This window comes from Macrotis lagotis, chromosome 7, assembly GCF_037893015.1.
Source record: "Macrotis lagotis isolate mMagLag1 chromosome 7, bilby.v1.9.chrom.fasta, whole genome shotgun sequence".
NCBI classification, from domain to species: Eukaryota; Metazoa; Chordata; class Mammalia; order Peramelemorphia; family Peramelidae; genus Macrotis; species Macrotis lagotis.
The window spans coordinates 43,194,150-43,202,890 of NC_133664.1; the positions used below are offsets into that span (position 1 = coordinate 43,194,150).

General features: G+C 40.5%; 1 long non-coding RNA gene across 1 annotated transcript; it reads left to right on the top strand.

The window, feature by feature from the left end:
- Positions 1-639: 639 nt before the first annotated feature.
- Positions 640-6,930, top strand: LOC141493654 (uncharacterized). Its single transcript, XR_012470271.1, has 4 exons — positions 640-1,110; positions 1,926-1,979; positions 4,265-4,340; positions 6,775-6,930. It is a non-coding gene; the product is annotated as an uncharacterized LOC141493654 (long non-coding RNA).
- Positions 6,931-8,741: the final 1,811 nt, after the last annotated feature.

Sequence of the window (8,741 nt, forward strand, 5' to 3'; positions counted from 1 at the left end):
GTATATAGACAGGAAGGTTTTCCAGGAATCCCCTAAAATAAATGGAAAATATAGATCAATTATCTTTGGTTTTTTTTCTATTTTAAGAGTATTTCTTAAAATTTTTAAGGCAGGGGGCTGCTAGGTAGTGCAATGGATAAAGCACTGGCCCTGGAGTCAGGAGGACCTGAGTTCAAATCCAGCCTCAGCACTTAAAAATTGCCTAGCTGTGTGTGACCTTGGGCAAGTCACTTAACCCCACTGCCTTAAATAAAAAAATTTTTTTAGGCAGCTAGGTGGTACAATGGATAAAAGTACCTGCCCTGGAGTCAGGAAACTTTTTCTTCCAGAGTTCAAATCCAGCCTCAGACACTACTAACTTTGTGACCCTGGGTAAGTCATTTTACTGTCTGCTTCAATTTCCTCATTTGTTAAATGAGCTGGATAAAGAAATGGCAAAACCCCTGCAGTAACTTTTCTTTTTTTTAATTATAAAGATGTTATTTCCTTTGAGTTTTACAATTTTTCCCCTAATCTTACTTCCCTCCCCCCACAGAAGGTAATTTGGCAACCTTTACATTGTTTCCATGGTATACATTGATCCAAATTGAAAGTGATAAGAGAGAAATCATATCCTCAAGGAAGAAACAAAGTATAAGAGATAGCAAGATCAGACAATAAGATATCAGTTTTTTTTTCTAAATTAAAGGTAATAGTCCTGGGTCTTTATTCAAACTCCATAGTTCTTTCTCTGGATAGCAGATAGCCCAAAATTATCCCTGATTGTTGCACTGATGGAATGAACAAGTCCATCAAGGTTGATCATCACCCCCATGTTGTTGTTAGGGTGTACAATGTTTTCCAGTAACTTTTCCAAGAAAGTCAGATACACGAGGTGTCATGAAGTCAGACACAACTAAAAAACAAAACAAAAAATTACGTCATATTGGTTCCAAACCTGTTTTCTTTGTCTCCTTCCTTATTCCACTCTATTTTCTATGTATTATTATCTGTTTCATTATAAGACAATGAAGACCATGACCAATGTGGCTGATGGTGGCTGCCCCTTCCAGTTCAAACAAGGAACTCCCCTCATGCTTCATAAAGACTTGATAAAGCGTGTATTCACAGGTATATAATTAGTTGTATATTCTTTCATATATGTTTATCATTTTTCTGAGATTATATCCTAGGTTGAAGGAGTTGGTAATCAAGGACCAAATCCTCCCTCCCCAATGGTCTCCCACTCCCACAAGGGAAATGAGGGAAGAAATCATGAAGAAGTAATTTTGAAGTTGTATCTTAGTAGAAATTCAGCAGACTGAAGAGTGGGAGTGGGGAGAGCTGTTCCAAGGCATAAGAGACAACATGAGCCCTGAAGTGGGAAAGCACAGCATGAATGTGGGGGGTGAGGGGAAGGGAGTAGCCTAGTCTGACTGGAGTGGAGGAAGTATGGAAGAAGTGGGAAGAGGAGTGGATGCAAGGAAAACAGGGTGGAACCACCTAATAAATAACAATAGCTAATATTTATACAGTGCTCACCACATACTAGTCATTGTGCTAAGCTTCACAATTAACTCTGGGAGATAAGGGCCTATTATTATCCCTATTTTACAGATGAGGAAACTGAGGGAAACAGGTTAAGTGGCTTGTCCATGGTCACACAACTTGGAAATGTCTAAGACTGATCTTGAGCTCTGGTCTTCCTGACGCTGGGCCCAGTGTTCTAGTCACTACATTATTCCACGCTGTAGATCATACGATCATTGGACTAAGAATAGACTTTAAAAATGAACCTCATCCCCTCATTTCTACAGATAAAGAAACCAAAGCATAGGTTAAATGATATGACTAAATTTATTAAAACAAATATTAAGCAGTAGAGAGGAGAGGGTCTGAGAAAGAAAGCAAAAATGATACAAATCATCTGTTCTTTTCCACTCTAGCTGGTAGCACAATGGCATTACTGAAGAAGCCTCAAGGAGTTTTGCCAAGTCCAGGTTGGCTTAATTTCTCTCCCTTTCCTCACCCTGCTGTAGCCCCAACATGTTCTAGCTCATGCCAGGTGTCACAACAGAACTTTGTGCAGTTATTGGGAGGGGCCCTCTGAATGGCCTCATGGGCCAGGCAGGGGCCAATCATGTGAAGATGGTGGCAAATCACCCTGATGGCTCAGAGCAGCCCTCCTTACCTAATAGAGCACTAAAAGATGGGACACAAAAGGCAGAAGATGGTGGCCAACTTGGCTTTAGAGGACTCTGACTAGGGCCAATGTAAAAAAAAATAGGTAGATTCTAGACTCACTAAATCCCTTTCCAATTTAATCTACTGTTGGTTATTCCTGAAGTAGTAATATACCTAAATAGAAAAAAGTATCTACATACAAATGTAGGTAAACTTACACACATCCACACATGTTTTGACTCTCTCTTACCTACAATACAAAGTGGCTCCTTACCTAACCTGGCATTCAAGGTCCTCCACAATCTGATTCTGGTTGACAGTCTTGGCAATACTTAAAATCTACTGATATCTAGCTTAAATTGGTCTACTTCAGGATAGGCTTCCCAAATACAATCTAAGTTCTTAAGAAGTTTTTTCATTTTTTGTCCTTATATTCCCAGCACCTAGGGCAATAATTGATATATTCTAAAAGCTTAACGTTGGAAAAGATTTGGTATATCCATCCCCACCTCTCTGTTGCCCCAATTGCTGCTCTCTCTCTATTCAAATGCTAGCCATCTTTTCAAGTGCAACTCATCTTAGCCCTTAATGGGAAGTAATTTCTCCTCTCCTTTTAACTCTCCCTCTTTCCTCTTAACTCCCTTAGCATTTTACTCTATCATTTGAGCATTTAATTATATTTGTAATTTAACTTTTAAGAAATGTGACTGTTGCTGTTGAATCAGGACCTCGTAGGGTAGTGTTTTTACTCATAGTAGGGAGTCCAAAAGTAGTTCCCTAAATGAGCAAAGGAATGAATTCAGACCCTTTATTATCTTAGTTGGAACAAATAAGGCTTTCCCAAGGAAACCAATTGATCCTATGAAACTGTAATAAAGATGGGTTTCAAGCCCACTTGAAAATTAGTGAGATTTTATCAATCCATCCCCCAATCTGAATTCCACTGATCACAACAAACTAATAGCTTGGAGAGGAGGTGAGTCATTTACTGAGCAAAGTCTGGTTGAGTAATTGTATTGAATAACCTCCTCCTCTTGACTTTAGTGCAGGCACCCATGAGTACATGAACCCACTCACCCACCCACCCACCATATACTCTCAAGTACACAAACACGCACACAGGAAATGGAGCGTTCCAAGTAATACACCTGTGCCTGTTGCCATGACAACCCTTGCCGACATAATTACAGCTGAACAAGTCTAACTTTGCCAAGACCCTGGAGTATTATCCTTCTGAGATCTGGGAAATCTCCTTGGACCCAAAAAGAGACTAAATCAGACTAAGATACAATCAAAGTTTAGCTGAGGGATGATTCATCCCCCATTAATGATCCTAAAGTGGGAGCAATAGAGAGAGGGTCTGAGAAAAAAAAAGGAAAAGACAATCATCCTGGCTCTGCTGCTGCCACTGCTAGAGGGAAAGGCTTCCTTAATTGCAAGGACTCACAGGAGAGTGCCAGCAGGTACCCTAGGCACCACCTGAGCACTGTGGGAGAAAGATGGCTCCTATACCAGGGAGGGTACTCCAGGCAGGTCCTCTTCCGAAGAAGGAGCAGCTCCATGATTCAGCCTAGTGAGCTCTGTCTCCTTGAGTGGGGGTAGTTGAAGCTAAAGCTTTCATCACACCCTTTATTCAGAACAACCATAATAAACATGACAACGAGAATAGAAACTTGCTTCCTCTATTTGTTCCCAAACAAGAAACAAAAGGTCTTTGTGACCATGAAGTCAGCTATCAAAGTTGTAAAAACTGAAGTACAGAAATACTCCAACAGGTGATGATGGTAGTTTCTATTGATCTGCAAATTGAGAATGTTTCTAGTAGGGAAAAGAGTCTTAACTGAACCATGTTTTTACCATTAGAAATATTCATTTAGGAGTTGTGAAAAATTGACCCTGGGATGCTTGGAAATCAGGTGGTCTACTCACACCTGTCCTGTTGGAAACCCCTAGCCCTAGCTCCAACATTATCTTTTTAATGTCAAAAAGTTGTAGACCCCTAGATGACAGAGATGAGAATAGAGATGTTATTAAGTGTAGCAGCACCTCCAGGCCCACTTTCCCAACTTGTACTCAACTGGTTGCTTTGGTTTTCCTTCAGGGGAATGGCCACTGCTCTCTTGGAGCTCCAGGAATAAACCTGAAGGGTTGCAGTGCCTTTCAGGAACCCATATCAGGTGAGCCACTTCACAATGATCAACTACTGTTAACTATTTTACCTTTCATCAGAGTGCTTCATAGAAAAGGTATAGGCACAAACAGTAATTACAAAGCAAGTGGCAAAATTGGGAAGCAGGCTCTTTTTATAGATATAAATGTAGGGATCATGAGGGGCTGCAGGTAAGGACCTTGAGGCTCCTGATCCATGGAGTCCTTTTCCGTCTTCTCCAGAGTCCTCATCAAGGATTGGATTGCTGTCACCATCAACTTCACATATCCAATGGTCTTCTGACAGCTTTCAGGGATTTCTTGATCTTATTGGTTGCCTGTTCATTCACCACCTTACCTAATAGTCACATGCCTAAGACTATGAGAGAAAAAACACAAATGAAACATGGACTCCATGAATTCTTGAACATGGAGAGGCTCTACTAAGATGTCACAGTCATCATGGTCTAACTTGCAGCCGATAAGGAAAAATACAAGAGGGCTGTATCAATTTTTTTGTATGAAAACTCTAGTTCTGGGGCTTACGGTTTCCTGAATCATTCATCTTCCCAACTTCTTAGCCACCCAGAAGACTTCTGAGACTCCTTTTGGACAAACAGTTCCAGGCTACCAAAGAAGTACGTTTACCAGGCTTCTCCAAGATAGATTGGAACCAAGGGGAGAATATTGAGCATGGTCAGCAAGGGAGTTATTTGTAGACAAGGGAACTCTCCTTCCTAATGGACCTCCCTACTACAAATCTCTCCATACTCCAATCCATCCACAATGACTTTCTGAAAGCACAGGTATGACCTGGTTTTTCCTCTCCTGGGTGAACTCATAGGCTTTCTGTTTTTTTAAATATCATAATTAATATCATCTATCAACTCCTGTAGCTTTGAAGTGGACTTCCCAATGGGGCCTCAGCCTGGCTTTTCAGCCTCACAGTACACTGTTCCCATTACCACAGCATCGATTCATCTATTGAGTGAGACAAACTTAGTGGACAGTCACCCTAGAGTCTTCCCTGCCTCTCAACCCAAAAGTAGTAGATAAGCCTTTTCAATTCCACCTGTGTCACATCTCTGACACATTGCTCCTTCTCTCCTTTCTCATGATGGATAAGAAAAAAAAGAACTTTCTCCGGGGCTCCCATTGACTTCTCTGAAACTGGTTGGGTAACCTCACTGGATGCCTTCCAGGATTTGGGGTTCTAAATCCAACAATCTTTCAATTGCCCTGAGGGTAATGAACAGAGGCCATTTCCCATCCCTTCCCAACAGTATTGGCCTGTCTCTCAAGAATGACTGACCCATGTTCAACAGCCATTCACATGAAACCCTTCTCACTTCTGCCTTCAAAGTAACTTGTTTGAATATTTGCTACTCAAACCAAGACCCTGAATTTGAAACTGGAGAAACCTGGGTTTGAATCCTACTTCAGAAACTTTGTGTTCCTGAAGAGTTTGCATTTACTTATTGGTAAAAGTCAGATTATAACAATAGAACCTAACTCATAGGAATTTTGGGGAAATCAAAATAAAATGCTTTATCAATGCCAACTATTACAATTTTAAACCATATGCATTTTAAATAGAAATCTTCAATCCAGCAGGACCTAAATAAATCTGAAAAAAGAATAGTAAAATTTGCAAAACATTTTATTCAGTAGAGTCACAGAGAGAGACTGAGCCTTTGATTGCATTGCTTTGAGGAACTCCTGGGTGAGAAAATTGCCTCTACCAATATAAATTAGCAACTCTTAAACTTGGAATATTAAAGGTTAATGGTGAAGTGATTCACCCAGGGTTACATGGCCAGTATGCATCAGAAGTGAGAGTTAAATCCAGGTCTTCCTGACTTTGATGCCAGTTTTGAACTCTATGCCAGTGGTTCCAAACATAAATAGAAATGTGGCTTCGAAACCACAAACATCCCAGCTGACTGAGAAAACTACATAGCAACTATCTGTTCTACTGTTTTTAATTTATTTTTGTTAAATCCCTCCATTAGATTTTAACCTGGTAGGCAGTGGGGAAAGTTGCAGTCTCCAATGTTCCAATGCTGAACAAGAGGTTTCTAGACATGGTGAGCCAATGCAAAGGGATTAATCTCTTGTAGTGTCATTTCAGTCACTAGCATAGGCACGTAAGGGAGATGTCTGTAGACAAGGGAACTTCCAAGAGCCCCTCAAGCCATACTAGGAATGATTAAACAGCATGTCCCATAGGCATCTCAAACTAAATATGCTAAAAATGAAACTCCTGCCTTTTTCCTCGAGACCCACCTTCTTTCAAAATCTTTCTTTGTGTTGAAGGCCCCACCATCCTTCTGTCACCTGGCCTGGCAACCTCCATTCTCTGTTCTTCTTCAACCATATATTCAATTATGTACATGCCACATAGATGTTGTTTCTACCTCCACAAAAGCTCTCACATCCTCTCATCCCTTCTTTATCTTACAGGGTCTGCCACTGATTCAGCTCATCCCTCCCACTGGACTTGGAATCAGGAAGACCCCACTTTAAATCAGACCCCAGACATTTAACTGGTTGTGTGACCCCAGACAAGTCACTGCAATTCTGTTTGCCTCAGTTTCCTCAACAGTAAAATTTAGATAATACGAGAGCATCTATGGTTGTTATGAGAATTAAATAAGGTTTTTGGCACAAAGGTGTTTATATAAATTCTTCTTCTCTTCTCTCCGCTTCCTAATGGACTGGACCTCCCCACTACAAATCCCTCCACACTCTAATCCATCCACAATGGCTTTCTGAAAGCACAGGTATGACCAGGCTTTTCCTCTCCTGGGTGAACTCATAGGCTTTCTATTCTAACTAAATACCATAATTAATATCATCTATCAACTCCTGCAACTTTGAAGGGACTTCCCAACAGGGCCTCAGTCTGGCTTTTCAGCCTCATGGTACACTGTTCCCATTCCCACATTGGCCCTTGTCACTCAGGGCCCTCCCATCTCTGGCTCTGGGCCAGGGGACTTGGTGGAGATTCAAAGAAGTTACTTTTCTTAAGTTTCCTGAGCTGATGACAAAGATCATAGGGACTGTAGATGTAAACACTGAAAGGGCTGTCAGAGGGCTTAACCCAAATTGGCTTTTGTGAGAATTTATAGGTCTAAGAATGTGACCTTAAGGTATTTTTTGTTTTGTTTTGGAACAGGCAAACAGGAGACCTTTTGAGAATTATTGTAACTTAAAATAAAGATTTGCTCAATGATCACTCCAGCTTTAGGATCACAGACAGCTGAATGGATTTGCAAATGAGCTAAGGCTTAAGCTCAGTCTTAAAAAGTAGAGAGGAGGACCTTGCACATCAGACAAGACGATAAAGATGAGGGAAGAGGAAGGGTTTGGGGAAGAGTAGTTCATTTGGGAAATAAGATTAAGGAAGGAATCAGTCTACCACAACGAAAAATTTGCATTTTATTTTAGACACAGGAGTAGGGTGGTGACCTAGATCTATACCTTAGGGGAAAAGTTAGTTTGACTGCATAGATTAAGGAGGAGTTTGGGGGCTGGGAGATCAGTTAGGCTATTAGAGTAATATCCAGGGGAGAGGTGATGAAGGACCAAAGCTAAGAGAGAAGGGGATGTAGGTGAGATTAACAAGATTCAGCAACTTAGTCTATCATTTGCATAGAGTTTAGAATGAGGTAGTCCTTAATTAATGTTTATTGATTGGTTGATAATTATTGGAGACGATTATTGTGCATAATTTCAGGAGATTCATACAACCACTTAAAAATCGCAGCTTTCTTTTCTCTAACCTTTGATTACCTTTATAATCCTACATGTTTTATTTTCTATATTTAGAAAAATTATTCTGAAAAGGATTCCCATAGGTTTCTTCCCACATATGCAAAGAGATTCAAGACACCAAAAAGATTCAGTATCTCTACTAGGGGATACCAACCTTTTTGAATAAGTTCTTTAATAATTCTAACAAAAGACAGAAAAAAGAAGCCTAACACTTTAGTTTTGTCGACTTTACAAAGTAAAACTGAAAAGCAATCAAGAACTGAGCTAATACACACATACATGCTCACATTAAAAAGAGAAGGCCAGATCCATCAAATTTCTGTTGCCCATCTTTCCTAGCACAATGTCACCAATGTTGCTAGCAGACTGTCCAAGAACCTCCCTTCCCATGCCTCAGCTGGCAATTTCTAAGCCTGCCCACTCTCTTTTCCCCCACAACCCTAATACCAACCTTATGTTGCCACCTTATGTTTCCAAACCTACCTATTCTGTCTCTTAGACTATATATAACAGGTAGCACATCATACAAGCTGAATGTGTAAAAGGCACACAGGAGGGGATAGAAACCTACTGCCAGTTCTAGATAACATGGGCCACCCAGGATGATTCCAGAGACTAGTCACACCCTCAAGAAGGGACTTAAACTAAAGATC